Source organism: Moschus berezovskii, chromosome 15 (assembly GCF_049115385.1).
Source record: "Moschus berezovskii isolate FMDL1 chromosome 15, NW_MosBer_1.0, whole genome shotgun sequence".
NCBI classification, from domain to species: Eukaryota; Metazoa; Chordata; class Mammalia; order Artiodactyla; family Moschidae; genus Moschus; species Moschus berezovskii.
Genome location: NC_142474.1, coordinates 62,755,244 through 62,775,757, shown reverse-complemented (window position 1 = coordinate 62,775,757; position 20,514 = coordinate 62,755,244). Strand labels below are relative to the sequence as shown.

The 20,514-nt window shown below is 36.8% G+C and overlaps 1 long non-coding RNA gene across 1 annotated transcript; it reads right to left on the bottom strand.

The window, feature by feature from the left end:
• Positions 1-242: 242 nt before the first annotated feature.
• On the bottom strand, positions 243-19,100 carry LOC129554606 (uncharacterized). The gene is made up of 3 exons (XR_016039190.1): positions 16,627-19,100; positions 13,471-13,552; positions 243-9,170 (listed from the first exon to the last, which is right to left on the bottom strand). It is a non-coding gene; the product is annotated as an uncharacterized LOC129554606 (long non-coding RNA).
• Positions 19,101-20,514: the final 1,414 nt, after the last annotated feature.

Sequence of the window (20,514 nt, the reverse complement as noted above, 5' to 3'; positions counted from 1 at the left end):
TCTACAGTCATCCATGAAAATTCTACAATAGACATTAGTTCCCAGGAAAATTTTGCCATGTTGTTTAATGAAGACATTTTATACAAAACTGTGAGTGACCATAACCAAAATAATATTTTGAGGATGTCCAAACAAAATAAAAAGTGGTTATACATGGTAATAAATTTGAAGACTGGAGATACTGTTTCCACAAAAACAAAATGACTCTTTAAACATTTTCATGCCAAAATTTTTTCTCAATTTTCAGTTTATTTCACAATAATAACAAAACTATCAGTCACTGAGCACTATGCCAAGTGTTTTAATTACAAGAGCTAATATTTAATTCTCATAATAATCATTCAAGTTAAAGTATTTTTTAATTTCCACTTTACAGATGTGGAAACTTAGATACAGTGAAATAAATGAAGCAGAGACACTTTATGACTCTATTTGCTAGAGAAAAAGAGGTTATAAAAGGAAATCTGTCATTCGAACCCCAGTCTTTGCTGCCTCTAAAACCAGCTCTTAAGGCCCAAAGTTCTGCTGAGAACAGAGCCTAGGAAATAGCAGGGAGTGATAAGGAAATATGTATAGGAAGAATCCAAGCCCAGGTCGGCTTATCTCTACGATTCATGTCTTTCCTGGCCTGAGTCACATCGTTAACTGTGTCTGTTCCCCACTTCACTTTACAGTTAGATCTGACCTGAGAGCAAGAATCAAGTGAGAGCTTAAATTTGATTGACAGCTTCTTCTCTAGTCTACAAACATTCCAAAAAGCAGAAAGCCAGCTGCCTCTCCCTTGGCACGCTTGCACTGAATCCAAATAAATAATGCAGTGTTTTCCGTGTTTTAATCTTCTTTAGGATTACTGTTCATTATCGTTTAATTTCTTTCTGTTCTAATTATTGACTATTCTGTCCTTCAAAATGACCTTGTCATCCAACATTGTTCAACAGATTTGAACATCCTCCCACCTTTTAAATAAGGTTAAGTAAGGCCAGAAACATCAGTTCATTTCAAAACTTCTTCTTAAAAGAACAAAACCATAAGGAAGAAGAAAATGGGATCTTTCATAAAACAGAGGATGTTTTGCCCAGAATTAATCCCCATTTCAAAATATAACATTTTGGGATCCTCAGGAATAATCACCACCACTTGGTTTTCCATGTGTAATCTGGAGGGATTTCAGAGAGCATCTGGCAAGTGCAGAGTCCCCTCCTCTACACACACACATCTCCCTTTGACTCTCCCAAGCCAGTCTACACTGCTTTCCCTGGGTTTCTCAATGGCATTTTAACAAAATTATAAAAAACCAAAAATGGAAAGCCAAACATCCCTCCATTTACCCATCTCCACGAGCCTGGTTTCACATTTTTATTTAACAGTGCCTTTCTTCTGCATCATACAAAGGGCTTTTCCATCAGGCTTCCATCAGGCTCAAATGTTATCATCCCCATTTGAGATGTATAAGAAAAGAAGCATAATGATTGAGATATAATGCTCTGCTGAAACAGGTCATTTTAAAAGCTGAAAAAGCCTTAAGACTTTATCATATAAACCACATATCATAGGACATTATTTCTTGTTTCTTATCCACATATCCTGCTACAGTTCAAAACTAACTTCCTTCTTCCCTTGCTTTTAACTAGGATCAAGTCCTCCATTTCTTACACACATAATAACTATGTCATTCAAAACTATTCAACTACAAGGATTTTGTTCCTTTGCGTTCTGACTGGAAGAGCCAACAGTGAACAATCTCAGACAGATATCCTTATAAGCTCCCATAAAAGATTATTTCCAGACAGTGTCTTGAGGACAACAGAAACCCCAAGTCATCTCTTGGACCATCTATATGTACAACATAGTCATCTGTGCTGATTGATGTCTATGAGTTCTGGCCTATTCAATGAGCAAGAGGCAGTTAAGTTTTTGAGCTAAAGTGAGTGCACCCTGGTTTGTCATCTAGCTTTTGGAAACAAAGCAAAAAAAGTTTAAACTTAACCTTTATTAAAACAAAATAAGTCTACCCCAATTGCAGACATTTTAGAAACAAATTTTCGTACCCTATTTGTATGGAACTAATGTAGCATCTGCAGGCAATGCTAAAGGCATACATATTTATTATGGGTTTACACTTTCAGACCTGCCAACATGACATTGTGCCTGAGACTAGCCATCCAGGCTTGTATCACAGTTGGGGCGTGAACACACCGCTGCCCTATTTACATACCATACAGACACCTGTGCTCAATGTTTGTCATTCAGTTCTAAATCCATGCCACAAAACCGCTTACGTTCTTTTTCTCTTTTAATTGGCATAGCTTAAAAATACAGAGATACAAGAAATCAAAATTTTTTTGTCCTGCAAAAGCCAAGCCCTACAAATACACAAATATATCACCACAGGCCTAACAACCAGACGTAATGGACTTCAGGATCCTATGGGGACACCTGCAGTGCAACCCCACCCATAAAAGGTCCAAGCTGACAACAGGATTAGATAAACCACTGCCAACATTTGGACAAATGATGACTCAAAAGTCTAGTGCCACTTCCTTACTAAAATATATCTTTTAGTTTTCCCCCCACATCATCAGGATAAAATGAGTATTTGCAGTTCCTCACACACACACCCCATGCAATTTCATTCTTGACTCCTTGTGTATTTGATCCTTTATGGGAGGAGTTTTCACCACTCACTATCATCTCTTCCTTGCTTGTCTCTATCCTTATGCATTCTTTCAAACACATCTCTTTCCAACTTGTTCTGTAACCACCTCTGACCACCACCATATCCCACTAGGGCTGGGTACCTGACTCTCTAATACTCAAACCCTGAAACCTCCTCTCTTCCCCACCATGCTGACCCAGCTGTGTTGTATGATCTGGGCTGTGAGGGATCCATGCTTAGACAGTGTGTTCCCAGCTTACGGCACAGTGTCAAGCACAGAGCAGGCACCTTCAGAGGTAGGGAGAACAAGAAAGGTAAGCACGTCCTGAAACAGAAGAGGGCTTAATCAAGTATCACATGAATGATACCATGCTCATGCTGTCTGGGATGATGCATAGGCTTCCTGTACCCCAGCACAGAAAGGAATGTTTGAATGGGAGATGCCACTCATTGGTGATAAAGCTCTGTTTCCAGTGCTAACAATGTTGGAACTTCTATATGTGGTCCTAATATCAACACGTGGCCTCCAAAATGCCATTTAAGGATGAGTCAGCTGCTGAATTAACAAAAAGAAGCTCCAGGGAATTCCCTGGCAGTTCAGTGGTAAAGACTTGGTGCTTTCCCTGCTGGGGCCCAGGTTCAATCCCTGGTCAGAGAACGAAAGTCCCGAAAGCCACATGGTGTGATTAAAAAATAGGCTCACATCTTTTACATCTGCTCTCCAGATAGAACACATAATCAACAAACTCAAAATTCTGTTGTAGAGGGAAAATTCTATATTTTTGAAGTCACACACACACACAAACACACACACACACAAACACACACACACACAAACACACACACAAAATAAACCCTGGAATCAAATCTCCACCCTGTTCTTTACTGGTTGTATGCATTTAGGAAATTTATTTATGCTCTCTGGGCTTGTTTCATCCATGACATGATAATGACAGTTACTTCCAGGAATTGTTGCAAAAAACAAATGAAATAACAAGTATGGAAGACTGTGCCTGGCACCGAGTGAGCCCTTCATGAACATTTGTCCCCATGTCCGTCCTCTGTTCAGGGAGCAGGCATCATCTACGTAAAAAGAGAGGTGCGGGGGTGCACAGTGTCGCAATGACTGACACTCTCATACGTGAGTTCTGAACAGCTGAGTAAGAATAAACCTGCAGACTGCATGTGCTTTAGTGGTGCAAAAAGCCAATCAGGTTTTTCTCTAAAACCTGTACTTTGTTCCCATGTACAGGAATTGTGCTTTCATACCATCTTCTCATCATTTTGATGTGAAAAATCTGTGTTTTCAAGATGTGGTGACCCTTGTGTCACTGGTAGCTAGTCAGGGGGGATGAGCATAAACCTAAGGGAACAAAGGAGCCTTCAAAGGGTTCTAAAACGCTCTCTTCCATAAGCTGGGGGACTAGGTACATGGATGCCCATTTTATTATAGTAATTATTTAAACTGTACATAAGTTTCCATAGACAGTTTTCTTTGTGTAGTAGATTTTACAGTTTAAAAGTGGGTGTCAACTTAATAGTCGGAGACTGAAATCTGTGTATTAGGCATGGAAATCCTGATGGTATTTACTAAGGATAACACAAAATTAATATTTTGTGAACTTGAACTGATGGATTTTATTTGAGCTACTGATGATATTTTAGAGGAATTACAGTTTAATAATTAGGAGTCTTTTTTAAAATGCACTTCAAAAGTCTATTTCTAAATGACTGCAAATTTCAACCATGCTCACCAATGTAACTCAGAGTCATGCATCCAAAGTAAAGGGCAAAATAGACTAGAGGTCAAGAGACCTTGGTTCGAGCCTCAGTTATTTTCCTGATCATGTGGTAGAGCTGCAAGTTAACTTTCAAAGTATTTAGAAAACACAAACTCAAGGTCAGGCGGTACTCTGACACCCTCATCCAAAGTAACTGCAAAGTATTGGCTATTTTGTGAAGACAGGCTAAAAACTGCCAAACTGATACTGCTCCCCTCTTGTGCCTTCTCTCAAGACAATTTTTTTTCTTTTAGGCTGTGTCACAGGGCATGAGGGATCTTAGTTCCCCCAACCAGGGACCGAACCCATGGTCCCCACAGTGGAAGCTTAGAGTCAACCACTAGACTGTCAGTGAAGTGCCTCTCAGGACATTTTTTACCCCAGTTAGTTTCTAGAGTGCTTATGGTGGCAAATTATAAAATAATAACTAGCTATTTAATTTCAAAGATGTTATTGTAATAATTGCAGTGATGATCTGAGGAGCAAACTTTAAAAGTAAACACAGCACTCATCAGGTTAAGTGTGTTACAGCTGTGTCATGCTTTGGCATTTACAAATCATAGTCACAGGCATTTGTACTGAGAAATCACACACACACATGCACACCCAGGAGGTGTCAGGAGACAAATGGGTACTAATGCAGGAAGCAGATGGAAGGACTGTCTCATGAGCAGACAGAGCATATGCTTCACAAACATAAGTGAGGTAAGGGCCCCCCAAAAAACAGAAAAGAGTTTGATGAAGTTATCCAGAAGTCTGAAATCAGAAAATCTAACAAACCACTCATCATTTTCAGGTTATCTGTATGTTCTGTGCTTTAGAGTTAGCATTGTTAGTGTTGACTTTTTAATATATTTCATTTAAGGAAAAGCACCAGGTAAAGAACCCTCCTGCTAACACAAGAGACGTAAGAGACGTGGATTCAATCAGTCAGGAAGATCCCCTAGGGGAGGAAATGGCAACCCACTTTAGTATTCTTGCCTGGAGAATCCCATGAACAGGGGAGCCTGGCAGGCTACAGTCCATGGGGTTCCAAAGAGTCGGACATGACTGAAGCGACTTAGCATGCACGCATGCACGCACCATAATCTATATAGAATTTAGACACGTCAAAGTTTATCATCATCTAGGCCTAGAAGCAGAAATAGTCATGGAATAGAGGTTGGAAGCAGTGCAAATAATTTTAACCATCTGTCCTGCCTTGTGCTAAATACTTCATAGTTTTCTGACCAGTAACATAAAACCTATGATCAGAATGCAATAGGTTAGTCAGTTTACTCTAAATAACTCAGTGGTGTGGCTCATCTAATTACATAAGTGACATTAAATTATTTTTATAAGTATAAAAAATGGTTTTCCTTCTTAATAAATAATGACCTACTCTTCACAGTACTTAGCAATTTAACACGTCAAATGTCTTATCTGGTGAAACATAAATGTGAAATAAAGTTATGAAAACATTTACAGTAAATACCCAGGGGTGGATTTGAGCAACTTTGGGAGAAAATGAGGGAAATAAATGGTTAACTGCCAGGATACACATTCATGCTGGAAGACACAAAAAGGTTCACAGCAGTTGTTAAATTCATTTAGAGAAACTCACTTTATTTTTCCAACAGAGCTCTCACCAGCTAATCTGTATTACAACCTGCAGGAGTCTTAATATTCTCAGCAGGATCAAGATTCAGGCCACACTGATTCAGCTATTTAATCTTGCAAGAGAACAATATTTGGCAGGAAAAGACCCCACAGCACTGAGGGGACGTCCCAGAGGTTCGTTGTCAGCACAGACTGGGCCAAGAACACCAAAGGTGGAAACCAAACAGCACCAACCGGTGTTCAGCCATTCCCTTTCAGCAGTTCTCTACACACACCCATGAGTGCACTCTACATACATGTGCTAACTGACACAACACGTGTGTATATATGCGTCTTCCAGATCCATGAATGCTGTTAAAATCAACATGTTTTCTCAATATTTTGGACTTGATTGTGAAGATTTTTGAAATCAAAACTATAGCTGCAGAGGTTGGGAGTAAGAAAGAGATGAAAAGAACGGCTATAGTTTTACTTTCAAAACCCTTCAACCAACAAATGAAAACTATCCTCTGGTGTTTACTTACCAATCTATGGCAAACAACATTTATAACATGATACAATGTAGAACAGTTACATCTTGCAATAAAAATTAAAATAATTAATGAATTCTAATGAATATAGATTCTCTTTTTAATGAAGAGATTGTTCATTACAATATTGTCTGTTCATAATATTGCTGTTCAATTGCTTGTTCATAACAAGCATATTGCCCCTATTTTTATTACCTAATAAGTGTCTGTTGCACTCTCTTTAAAGGCCAACACTGAAGTGTGACACCTTCTAATTATGGTATTTTGACTTCATATTTGGAAATAGTATTTTCTATTTAAGAATATTCCAAAGTATTCTTGGACTGTTTTTGTTTAAGTAAATTGAATTAAAAATAAAATAAACTTTGATGGTCAGAAAAATTATAAATGAACAAATAAATAAATATTCATTCATACACATACACACACACACAAAAAAAAAAGCCTTCAACTTCTTAAGCACTGAAAACCAAAACAGAGAGAACACATATCTGAACTTTCAAATGTATGCAAATATTTATGTGTTGATCTCTCAAGCCATCCTGAAATTAATAAGTTGATCAATACTCTTCTATAAATGAGCATTTCTTTACATTTTATATATAATACTATGGTTTGATTAATTTTGAATGATATTTTCTAGAAGCCCGTGCTGACAGCCAAACAGGGGATAGGGAAAACAAACACAGGAGACAGGAAAACTTAAAAGCAAGATTGATAGCACCTACTATACAAATGACCTGTATGAATCACTGTTCAAGAAAATGATTCCATAAAATTCTTCAAAAACTATTTTCAAATAGTGATGGTAAGGGTTCAATTCCTTTACCTCCAAAACCTGGTTAGTTATCCCTCTGATATGAACACACTGTCAAGTACTTGATCACTGTGCTGAAAACTTGTGCTCACCTTTTATAGGGAGGTTCAACAAGCTCCATGAGGTCAAGGGTCTTATCTGTTTTATTCCTCATGTATTCCCACCTCCCAGCAAAGTACCTGGCATATATTAAGAGTAAACACTCAAAATGTCTGTTAAGTCAGCAATTGTTTGAAAAGTGGTTTCCTTTGTAGAATCTGGAGGGTGGAGGGATCTATAGATACACATTTGAAATCTGCACATTTGAAAATACAATACTACTCTTTCAATAATCTACAGTAATAGTGTCTCTTTCTGCACCCTCACAAGTAGATTCTGGGTGTTTGTAACCTTATATTCATTCCTTTCTCCTTTTGCTCATCTTCTCCCTCTTGTAGGACTTTACATTGCATTAAGGCTCTCCTCCATAAAAGTCTTTCCCAAGCAATTCACATATTCTATCATGGAGCATGCTGCTGCTGCTGCTAAGTCACTTTAGTCATGTCCGACTCTGTGTGACCCCACAGATGGCAGCCCACCAGGTTCCTCCGTCCATGGGATTTTCTAGGCAAGAGTACTGGAATGGCTTGCCATTGCCTTCTCTGATCATGGAGCATAAATGCATACAAAAAGTAGTTTTTCGTTTTTTCTGCAAGCTACAGGGCCTGGTGCAATATGATGTCCACAGCAAACGTTTAATGTCTAACAAACACATAAACAGGTAAGGGAATAGTGAAGGTAACTTCTACTTCTATCTTACTCTTTATAATCAAGGTATTGTGTTCTGGAGGATTCAAACATGAACAGGAAATGCTGCTTGCCCTCAAAAGACCTATAATAATTATAGATCAAAAGTAAATATTTAAAGCACTTTTGGGGAGGGAAATAAATTCTATCAAAAATAACAAGTATGAAGAACAGAATGATATTTTAAGTTTTTTCTTTTATTCTGCCTTCTAAATCTGTATCCTTTTTCACAGTTTACAAAACATAGGCAAATTCCAACTCTTTCATAATTCTAAAAGTGAAGTGATCAAAAGGCTTAATTCAATCAAATTAAAAGTTGGCCTTGTTACAGTTAATATAGCCACAAGAGGAAAACTAAATCATAAATACAAGCAAACAACAACAAAAAATAGATTAGAACTTCTTGATTCTTGTCTTTGGAAAAGTCTGGGGGTATGTTCCAAAAGCAATAATAGGTCCTTTTACAAGCAATCCTTCTATGAGCATCATTGCACAGGATTCTGTACAGAAGAAGAAAAGCCTACAAAGCCACTCTGACAACAGTAAAAGAAGAGAAAACTATGGTAGGAAGCAAAAAATAAAGAAAAGTAATTTTCATGAAATAATTCTTCTAGGAAACTAAAATGCAAATTAGAGAATGCATCTGCATATACTTGAAAAAAAACCATTGCTTCTAACTTCCAATCATGCAATTTTATTTAATTGTCTAAACTTGGCTTAGGTTACCAATGGGTTTAAATTAAATCTCTGTATAATGTTTCCCTTGACTCATGACCTCCTAATAAGTTAAAATGACTTTTGACTATTACACTTATTAACTGAAAAATACAGCAGGTTTTAAACCTACCTCCAAAAGTCCATTGAAATGATAATTATGTGGCATAATTATTAATGACAGTCACATCTGGGGATTCCACAAATATATCTGGTAAGATGTCTGGGTTTTCCTCAGTAATCAGTATGTGCTCACTGTAGATATGTCCCAAGAGGTATAAGAAAATCTGGAAGAAAATTCAGATAATTTTTATGTTTTAAATCTGTATAAAGGACTGGAAATTGAAACTTTTATTTAAAAAAAAAAAAGCTAGTCTTTATTAGATTTTCCCTGTGGTATGGAATATTTCTTCTCTATTGTCATACCTCTGGCCTCCTTTTTCTTCATATCCACCCAGGTCCTGCCAGCACAGGACATGTGAAATCTATATTTTGAGCTATGTAATTCAACTGAGGCCTAGAAAACTTAAAAATATAACTACTACTATGATTTATCTTTGTTTCCATAAATGACTATGGCTTAAAATCACAAATGAAAAGAGGCTTGAAAGGCCCCAATTAAGGGTTAGAAATAGGACCTAAAAGGAATATTTTTAAAGTTAAGATTGTTCTGTTTCAAAATAGGAAAAAACCTAAAAACTGAATGTACAAGTTTTCCTAGAATAGCAACAGGCAGTATCATCTACCTCCATTAAAGACAGTGGTTTATGATAGAAGCTTGCATATCTAAACATATCTAAAATGTATATGACCTATCTCAAAATTATTCTGTGATTTTATATAGATCATTTTTCATTATGCCCTGCTATGGACTGAATCGTGCCCCTTCCCCAACTCATATCTTAAAGCCCTAATCATCAATATGACTATTTGAGATGGGGGCCTTTAAGACAGTAATTAAGGTTAAATGAGGCTTTCCAGGTGGCTGTAGTGGTAAAGAACCCACCTACCAATGCAGGAGACATAAGAGACATGGGTTCCCTCCCTGAGTGGGGAAGATTCCCTGGAGGAGGGCATAGCAACTCACTCCAGTATTCATGCCTGGAGAATCCCAGGGACAGAAGAGCCTGGCGGGCTACTGTCCATAGGGTCACAAAGAATTGGACATGCCTGAAGTGACTGAACTGAACTGAAGCGACTTACGAGGTCATATCGGTAGAGCCCTGATCGAATTCAGCTGGTATCCTTACAAGAAGAGGAAAACACACCAGAAGTCTCTTTCTCTCACGCACATGCACTGAAGAAAGGCCACTGCAAGAAAGGTTCCTTCAGCAACCAGGGAGGGCTCTCACCAGAACCCAACCCAGACCAACTTCGACCTGAAACTTCCAGCCTCTAGAACTATGAGTAAATATATGTCTTCCATTTAAGTCACACAGCCTATAATATATTTTGTTACGGAGGCCCAAATAGACTACTGCAAGTCCTATTTTTTTCAGGTACTTACTCATCAAAAAGAGTTCCTTGGCTACAACCTTTTAAAACAGGGCAATTCCTTGCATTTCTAATGCAAGATTCTTCAATGCCACATTAGAAACCAAATGGTCCTGCTTTACTTAGAGAATACTACTATAATTTTGGATAAAATTACATAAATCACTGAATATTGAAGTAAAAATAGGAGAAAGTAAAAAATAAGTGTTTATCAAGCAGCACAAAAGGAAAAAAAAAACTGACTCAAAGCAATCTTAAAAGCTAAGAACTCTCTTTCAAAGAGAGGTTTCAAAAAAGAAAATGACAAGAAAGGTAACATGCAAAGCACCATCTTGGAGACACAACACATAAATTAAAAACGTCATGGATAATATTCATCTTCACAAAGTCAGAGAGGTAAAACACATATCACATGAAATGTTAATTAAAGCCAAAAAGTAGAATGCAATGTGTGAGTTCGGTGGTACAGGTGACAGGGCTATCGTCAAAGCACTGTCATGACTCAGAGATAAGATCTCCAGATAGCTAGAGGGAAGCTGCTGTATAACAGATGTGGAGTTCAGCCCGGTGCCCTATGTTGCCCTAGAGAAGGTGGGAAAGAGAGGTAGCGGGAGGGAGGCTTCAGAGGGAGGGGATAGATGTATACACACAGATGATTCACTTTGTTGTACAGCAGAAACTAACACAATTGTAAAGCAATTATCCTCCAGTTAAAAGAAAAAACATCACTGTTCTTTGAGGTCTGAAAGTATGTCTGAGAACAAGTGGTGGAAATGTGATGAATGGTGTCAAATTGTTCCAAATCAGAGGAAAGACTCATGAAAAGCCCAGAACAGAGTAAGGAGCCAGGCCTAAAAGAAACGGAAGAATAGTGTTGAAGGACAGTGAAAGATAAGGTGAAAAATAATTTAGGAACAGACTGTGGAGGGTCCTTAGAGTCAGAAATTAAGAAGTTTAGAAGATTAGACTTTATCCTACTGAAAGTGGAGGTCCAGGGAAAGTTTTGAGTGGGTCATAATTAGGGTCATGATGAAAGAGGTATTTTAGAAAGAGTCATCTGGTGACAGTGTTTAAGATACAACGGAAGGACCACAAGAGCCTGAAAGGAGATAAGACCAATTAGGAGACCTCTGTAATAACTTAGGCAGGATAAGACCTGAACACAGCAGGATTGAAAAGAGAGGAATGTTGGGGGGTAGGGATTTCACAAAAGAAAGATCTTCGGAAATTGTTTGCTGAGTCCTTAATCTTTGTTTCCAAAAAGAAGTAATATGTGTTAATTCTTTTATTATGGGGGCCCTTCCCAAACCTCCTCTTTAGACAATGCCATTTTACAAGGAAAACTCTTGTACTTGCCATGCACAAGTAATTACTGGTCTGGGATGTATTTGTTTTTTTAAGTGACTGTGGGTAAAAAATTGAGGATAAAAAGAAGAGATTAACCTTTGAAGTTCTGCCCTAGGTGGAAAAATAAAACAAAACCAGGTGTAAGGGAAACCACGGATTTAGATGAGAAAGAACCAAGACATAATTTTCCATACATTTTTCTCATGAAAGTATAAGTATTCCTCATAGAAATACTTTCCCTAAGGAGAGGTTGTTCAGAGGATCTAATTAGACTGGGTATGTCAAAGTGTATTGAAACAAATAAACCATTCCTACATGTGGTAGGTATTATAAGGAAAATACATGTTATTGCAGTACTGTTTTCTACATACTCAATCTTCACTTTAAAGACAATGCTACTGACCTACCATTACTCAGGAATTCATGTGAGTTACTGGTTGAGATAAGCTGAAGATAAAGCATGGATCATTAAAGTAACACACAGATGCACTCTGAGAAAACACTAGATTTCAAGGGCTTACATCCAAACCACTGACCTCATCACTAATCATCTATGTTAATCAGCCCAGTTAGGAGTTATAACAAAAATGCCACTGGATTCTCCTTTCAAACTACCTGGTGTACTAGATTTCACTACTCAAAATCAGAGGATTCCACTACTTAAAATCAGAAGATTCCATCAAGTTTTCATTAGTTACAAAAGTTATGCTTCTTTTATGAGCAATAAAAGTAACAATCTATTTCAACACTGTATATTGTTTACCTTTCTAGCCTTAAAAAAATCCCATTTTATGTTTGCTCAATATAAAAAAGAAAGAAAAATTCTATGTCAGTTGTTCAGGTTCATATAAGACCTAATTGCCTCATACACTATAATTTTGCTACCGGTTTACAATTAGCATGTATTTCTCATGCATGAGTTGACCCAATTACATAACAAATTTTGCCTTTGGGGATTTCTCTTGACTGCTTGTCTTCTGTCCACCATACAACTCAATTTCACACCATCAGCAGCTTGAACATGGCCACAGTCAGTCTCTGTCAAAGTGATTTATTTAAATTACAAACAGAGACCAGATCCCCAGACAATCAACTCTACCCTCATGCTCACCCTTTATACTCAGTGTACCTTTGAATCAAATCTTTTAATAGTCCATAGACACTGCTATTCAATTATTAGGCTATGTTTATGTACAATAATCTAATATTTTTGAAGCCAACTCACAAAATCTTAGGGAGCTAAATCAGCAGTATCCATGTGAGCTTATTAATGGGCATATGATTTATTTGCATTCTAAGAAGTCAATGAAAAATTACGTAGCTATCTCAAAATAAAACTAAAAGCAATTACATTTCAATATCAAATTAGAGTCTTTTCTATAATGTTAAAAAAAAAGAGGGGTTTTCAACCTGAACTTTTCTTGTAAAGCAAGTAAGCATTTTTGGGTATGCTAAATGTGAAAATAGTAATGAAAGAGAATATTTGAGAAACAGGACAGATAACCATAATGATAGATGCTACAGGTAAGGGACTAAATATAGAACAGGTGAAAATTCTATTGTCTATGGGCCAGTGATCTAAGGAAAGGGAGTTCTAAAGATTCCCACTGAAGCCAACATACATAGGTACACTTACACGTGCACGCATGTACACATACTCACACACAGACAACACACATACACATTGAATATTTCTTCTGTGAGTCATGGCACAAATCTTAACAAATCACATAATGGTATACTTACCATTTTAGTCACTCTGTAAAATACAAGATTTGTCACCTGGGTCTTTTTTTTCCTTCCCCTTCATACAATATTTCTCCACCACCTGAAATAAATTAGAAAATAAAAATCTCAATTTTATCTACAGCACAAACATTGTCACAGTCTCTAGGGGTTGAACTTCATCATTTTATTTCACAATTTATCCCCAGACTGTCTCAGCTATTTGAAAATGCAGTTTATATTAGTGTGTAAACAGAAAAACACATCAATACTCTTCTCCAGACTGGACTGAGTCCCTTAGATGTCTGGGGGTGATTCTGCCTTACTATACTGATGCAGATTTCCTGAATTCACTGCTTATAAACTTGAAGGTGGTAACCACATGAATTAGAAACTACCTTTATAACTATGCCAGAACTATAAGGACAACAGAAGAAAGACTTTTTTTAACGTTCGAAGCCACAGGAATTCCTCAATTCATGTCTATATGTTGTCATTTAAGAACATTTTTCTGAAATATCACTAAGTAAAGAAAATGTGAAAATGTACTAAGACATTTCTGCCATTCCTGAATTTATCCTCTAGAACTGGGGAGGTGGGGTAGGCAATCAGACATCTTCTGGAATTTCATGGGAAAACTTTTTTATTTTGGGAACTAGTTCTTTTTTTCATTCTAACTACTCCATAAATTGTGAAATCTTGCCTCTCTTCTTATTCTTTCTGCAGCTATACTAAGAGAGAAATATAGTGGAAGAATTTTAAATTGCAGCATTTAATAAATCTCCCTGATTCAATATGTTGGCATTATAGACTCCAAAAGAAAGAACTTAAGACTAAACCTGCTCTCACCCTTTTCATTACACACAATTTCAAATTTACAGTTGTATTTCATCCCACACCTTGGTAACACATGCAGACTAAGTAGGCATTTCCAAATGATTTCAAGCCTTTGACAAATGAATATGAGAATGTCTGAAAAAAAATTTCATAACACTAACACAGTAACAAGCAATCAAAAATGCCCACTCATCCATAACATATTATCCAAAACACCTAGGAGTTGTCATTAAATCCACTGTATTATGTCTTTATACTTTCCTTAGTCCAAAAGGGATTAAAGGCAGTTCAGAAAGACCTGGACAATATTCAAAGATAAACTAAAAACAAGTAAGGAAATGAAGCAAATGGAAAAATTAAGATTATGAAGACCCTGACTTAGTTAACATACCTACATCAACCTATTTTAAACCCAGAGCTCAAATCTCATATCCCTTGTGATTTTCAGGATAAACCCACTCCATCCCAGCATCAGGAGAGACTCTGGTGTCTCGATCTGACCTTCTTCCTCCCAAATCAGACACAATCTAGGCCACGGTCAAAAACATCTGTCTGGATTTGGTCAATATATTTCAGTGCTTTGGGTTTATCTAAAAGTAATGCAGAAAACTGGACTAGTCAAAATACCACCTTTCAGATTAGCCCATGTTTCTTACAGAAAAAAAGATCCTTGAGTAATATGGAAAACCTGGGAGGTCACAGGAAAAGTTCATGAAGTTGTAGTCTTATAAATGAATAATAAACTCACTACACCTCAGAATATTTAACAGCTTCTTTTCTCCAACAGTAAATTCCCTAACTTCTTTTGCACTGTTGGTGGGATTGTAAATTGGTGCAGCCACTATGAAAACCAGCATAGCAGTTCCTCAAAAAATTAAAACTAGAACTACATATTATCCAACAAACCCACTTCTGGGAATGTATCCAAAGGAAACAAAAACACTAACTCAAAAAGATATCTGCATTCTCATATTCACTGCAGCATTATTCACAATAGCCAAGACATGGAAACAACCTAAGTATCCATCAATGGATAAATGGATAACGAAATTTCAAGATATATGTAGGTATGTATGCACACGCGCACGCACACACACAAAGAAATAATATTATTCAACCATAAAAAAGGAGAAAAGCCTACCATTTTCAACAATATTGATGAACCTAGAAGGCATTATGCTAAGTGAAATAAGTCAAATAGACAAATACTACATGATCTCACTTATATGTGTTACCTAAAAAAAAAGAAGAAACAAAAAACCCGCACCAAACTTATAGGAAAAAAGATCAGTTTTGTGGTTACCAGAGGGGTGGAGAGAGGGAAAACGGAAAGAATGTGGTCAAAAGGTACAATCCTCCAGTTATAAGATAAATCAGCATTAGATATGTAATGTACAACATGATGATTGTAGTTGACACAGCTATATATTATATAAGAAAGTTGTTAAGAGAATAGATCCTAAGGATTCTCAACACAAGGGGAATTCTCTTTTCTTTTTATTGTATCTGTTTGAGATGATGATGTTAACTAAACCTACTGTGGTAATCATCTCACAATACAGGTAAGTCAAACCATCATGCTGTACAGCTTAAACTTATACAGTGATGTATGTTAAATATTTCTCAAAAAAACTAAAGAAAAAATAATATCCCTAACAGTAATATTATGAAATTCATATTTTCTTGCTGCTAAGTCACTTCAGTCGTGTCCGACTCTGTGCAACCCCATAGACGGCAGCCCACCAGGCTCCCCCGTCCCTGGGATTCTCCAGGCAAGAACACTGGAGTGAGTTGCCATTTCCTTCTCCAATGTGTGAAAGTAAAAAGTGAAAGTGAAGTCACTCAGTCGTGTCCGACTAGTAATGACCCCATGGACTGCAGCCCACCAGGCTCCTCTGTCCATGTGATTTTCTAGGCAAGAGTACTGGAGTGGCTTGCCATTGCCTTCTCCTTATATTTTCTTACTGCTATCTAAATAGTAATATGCCTCGTCATGGCTAAAAGAACTACTTATAAGACTGCTATGGTTGGTAACATCAAGACTGCTGTATGTGTGTGTGTTAGTTGCTCAGTCATGTGCGACTCTTTACAACCTCATGGACCATATCCCACCAAACTCCTCTGTCCATGAGATTCTCCAGGCAAGATTACTGGAGTGGGTTGCCGTTTCCTTCTCCAAGACTGTTGTATAAATTTGTTTTAAAAGATGTTATCTAAATTACATACTTTTTAAAATCACCACTGTCTACCTTACAGGTTAAGATTAGATTAAGAAACCTTAATCTAAACAGTATTTTGTATATACTGCTACGTATATAATAAACATAAATTTATACATACCTGTGTTATAAGGGTTTTTGCGTAATTAAGAATGGATCTGCAAACAGCCTCTGGTATTGAATAAAATGTATATTCCTGCTAAGGATAAAGGTTGGTGAAATGATCAGTTCTTTTCTTATTAAATATGAATAATGACTTAATTTGAATATAAATTAAAAGGCTTACCTTTGAATCAACTGCAATCCTTATGTGAGCGGTCACAGGGATGTCTTAAGTAGAAATGTTTAGTTCTTTTTTGAAATAAATTTGTGATAGTTGAAGATTTATGATGTAACTTTGTTTTATGCAACACTTTTTGCTTTTTAAAAAAAGGTTCTCCAAAAATAATCCAAAATCAGAAACATTACTGAATGTAACTGCCAGTGAAACATATCTCTAATTTGCATTTTAGAAAACAAAAATAGGGTTTTGATTTAAGGAAAGAATGAAGGGGAAGAAAGACGATGGAAGCAATCTTCAGTATCCGTGATCGGTGGGTGGTAAGGATGGGGTGGAAAAAAACTAAGGGACAGAAGCCTTGAATCCTTAAAATTTAACTCTTTCTCTTCAAAGGAAAAAGTCCTTGATGAAATAAAATGTCAATTTAAAGAGCAAACAATGGATAAACCTTAGGGAATATGGCAAAACAAAGTGTCTCTGTCTCTTCTTACTCCCTAAACAAATTTTTTAAATATCAGATAATTCTGTTTTTGAACTTTTGACAAAATTCATTCTCAGATTGTATGCTATGATTTTATCTGCAAATTGTGACTATATGTAGGTACATAACGAAGACAGCCAAATACCAGTGAGTTTAAAACAACCTGCTAACTAAACATTTCCCAGAAATCAATGCTACATAACTCAAAACATTTAGACACATAAATTTTGGTGACTGTACATGAAACACACAAAGTAGACTTCTTGTGAAAAAGTATATGTCTCACATATTTGTTCATACTTTTACATAATATAAATGGTTGCTGACTTCCATTCATATTTCCTCTGGAATACTTAACACTGAATTAACTTATTTCTAGAAAAAATGCATTTTGACACACTTCATACAATAAAGAAACATAATTACCACTTTTAATAACACTCAACACGTTTTGGTCCCTAATATGTTTTGAACTTCTGCTAGTTTCAATTTTCTTTTCCAAGAAAACGCTATTAGTGAACAAGATGCAGCTTTCAAATTCAAAGCAACTTCATATGTAAATGTTTATTTCAGAAATTAGATGCAATATGCCATTTCAACAAATAACTAATTTAAAATATGAAATCTTGAATACACAAATTGAGAAAACATGAGATTTCTCCAGATACCTAACCTTGTATGTATATTCTGTAAGCTTGCTGCTGCTAAGTCGCTTCAGTCGTGACCGACTCTTTGCGACCCCATAGACGGCAGCCCACCAGGCTCCCCCGTCCCTGGGATTCTCCAGGCAAGAACAGTGGAGTGGGTTGCCATTTCCTTCTCCAATTCGGTATGCTTACTCACCACAAAAAATTAACTGATAGGCTTTAACATTTACCTATACAAGTCCTATTCTGGAAAAATTTTGAAGTTGAGAATCATTTAAAATGAAATAAGACACTGTTACAATAACATCTCTTAATAGCAATGACTATTATTTCTAAATACACAATTTATTTATTTAATTAAATTTATTTGCTCGATAAGACAATTTACTGGATAAACCAATTAAATAAATTAAAAGTGTATTCAGAAATACACAGGCATAACTCAGAAATATTGCAAGTTCGGTTCCAGACCAGTTCAATAAGGCAAATATCACAACAAAGAGAGTCGAATTTTTTGGTTTCCCAGTGCATCTAAACGTTATGTGTACACTATACTGTTATCTACCAAGTGTGCAATAGGGCAACACATCTAAAAACATGTTGTTGTTGTTTAGTCGCTAAGTCACGTTTGACTCTTTGAGATCCCATGGACTGCAGCACGCCAGACTTCCCTGTCCTTCACCATCTCCCGGAGCTTGCTCAAACTCACATCCATTGAGTCAGTGATGCCATCCAACCACCTCATTCTCTGCCAACCCACTTCTCCTCCTGCCCTCAATCTTTCCCAGCATCAGGGTCTTTTCCAATGAGTAGGCTCTTCACATCAGGTGGCCAAAGTGTATCTACCTTAATTAAATAATACTTTATTGCTAAAAAATGCTAAACATCGTCTGACAATACAGGGTTGTCACACATTTTCTATTTGTAAAAAAAAAAAACATTATCTGTGAAGTGTAAAAAAAGTAAAGCACTGTAAAAGTAGGTATGCCTGTAGTCACTGCTATTAATGCTAGGCTCTTGATAACTGTGATGAAGTCAAAGGGAAGCAATTCAATAGATGAACTTGGCATATTTTCTGAGGACACTGAGTACTGCTTGCATCTTACAGCAATAAAAACACTTCCAAGTTGTCCAATTTTACTTTCTCACCAGAAATACAAGTCAGGGTTATTACATCACTAAGCAAATGGTCACCTACGTTACTGATTTGTTCCTGAGTCCTCTTCAGCCTCTGTAGTTCAGGAGTGTCTGTAACAATGCTGAAGCCCCTCCCTTTGCTTTCTTCAAAATCTCTTTTGTACTTGACCTAACAAAATTAGGAGTGAAAGAAAAGAAAGAAAAAGAAAAGTAAACAAAAGAATCATAAACCCCGCTCAGGATAGTCAGAGGCCATATAAACTGCTCAAATTGGAAGCAGCATCTCCAGGAACAGCTCTATTAGCAGGTGACACAAGGAATAGCGAGACTGCTTGGTTTGTGTCCCAGCAACCACTTTGTGGCCTTAGGCAAGTTACTCAACCACTCTGTGCCTCGGTGGTCTAATTCATAAAACAATGATAATGACAAAAATAACAGTATTTAAATTTGTTGTTGTTTAGTTGCTAAGTCATGTCCAACTCTTTTGCGACCCCTTGGACTGTAGCTCACACCAGACTCCTCAGCTTATGGGATTCTCCAGGCAAGAATAAAGGAGTGGATTGCCATTTCTTTTCCTGGGGATCTTCCTAATCCAGGGATTGAACCTGTGTCTCCCGCCTGGCAGGATGATTGCTTACTTCTGAGCTGCCTGGAAGCCCTAGTATTTAAATAATGCTGTTTAGTAGGTTGAAAGATGATATCAAATGTCTTAGTTCACACACTGAACCCATAGGAAACAAGCAAGTGCTCCATAATAGTTATTATTATCATCATTAACAGTTGCACTAAAACTGAAAAATAAATGTGGAAAGAGAAAGCTAAATCTTCTGGTCCCAAGGCTTGTTTTGTCAGTGACAAAGCATCATTTTGAGCCTGGACTGCACTATGGATGAGGGAGACATACAACATTATCAGCAGCAGCCCTGTCCTAACAAAGTTTTCATTCTATTTCATAAGGCAAAGCATATGGGTATGATTATACAGTGTTGTACTGCCAAATGTTGAATATGTAAATGCTTATGGAAATATTTATAAAACAGGCCACACCTAGAGATTAAAAGGCTTCAAGCACATGCCCTTGGCATACTGTGTACTGAGGTACTGAAGTTTTTTTCAGACTTTAAATATATTTCTTTCTAATTACAACCCAGTGAGGCTGAATTTTACAGTTTCCTCAGGGAACTAGAACAGCCAGTGTTTAATCTTACCAGGGTCCCATCTCCTATTATTAGCATAGTGACAATAACTGTGACACCAGTTAAATACACTGCTTGTTAATGACAGAAAGTTACATCACTTGAACTGTTATTTCTTTAAAAGCCTAACTATCAAGAAATATGGAAATATATTTTTGATAATTCATATAATCCCCATTTTCACATTCATAATTACCAGCTTCAAATTAAAACATACTAATAATTAATGCACCTAATTTTAGCACCTAAAAGATGATGCTGTGAAAGT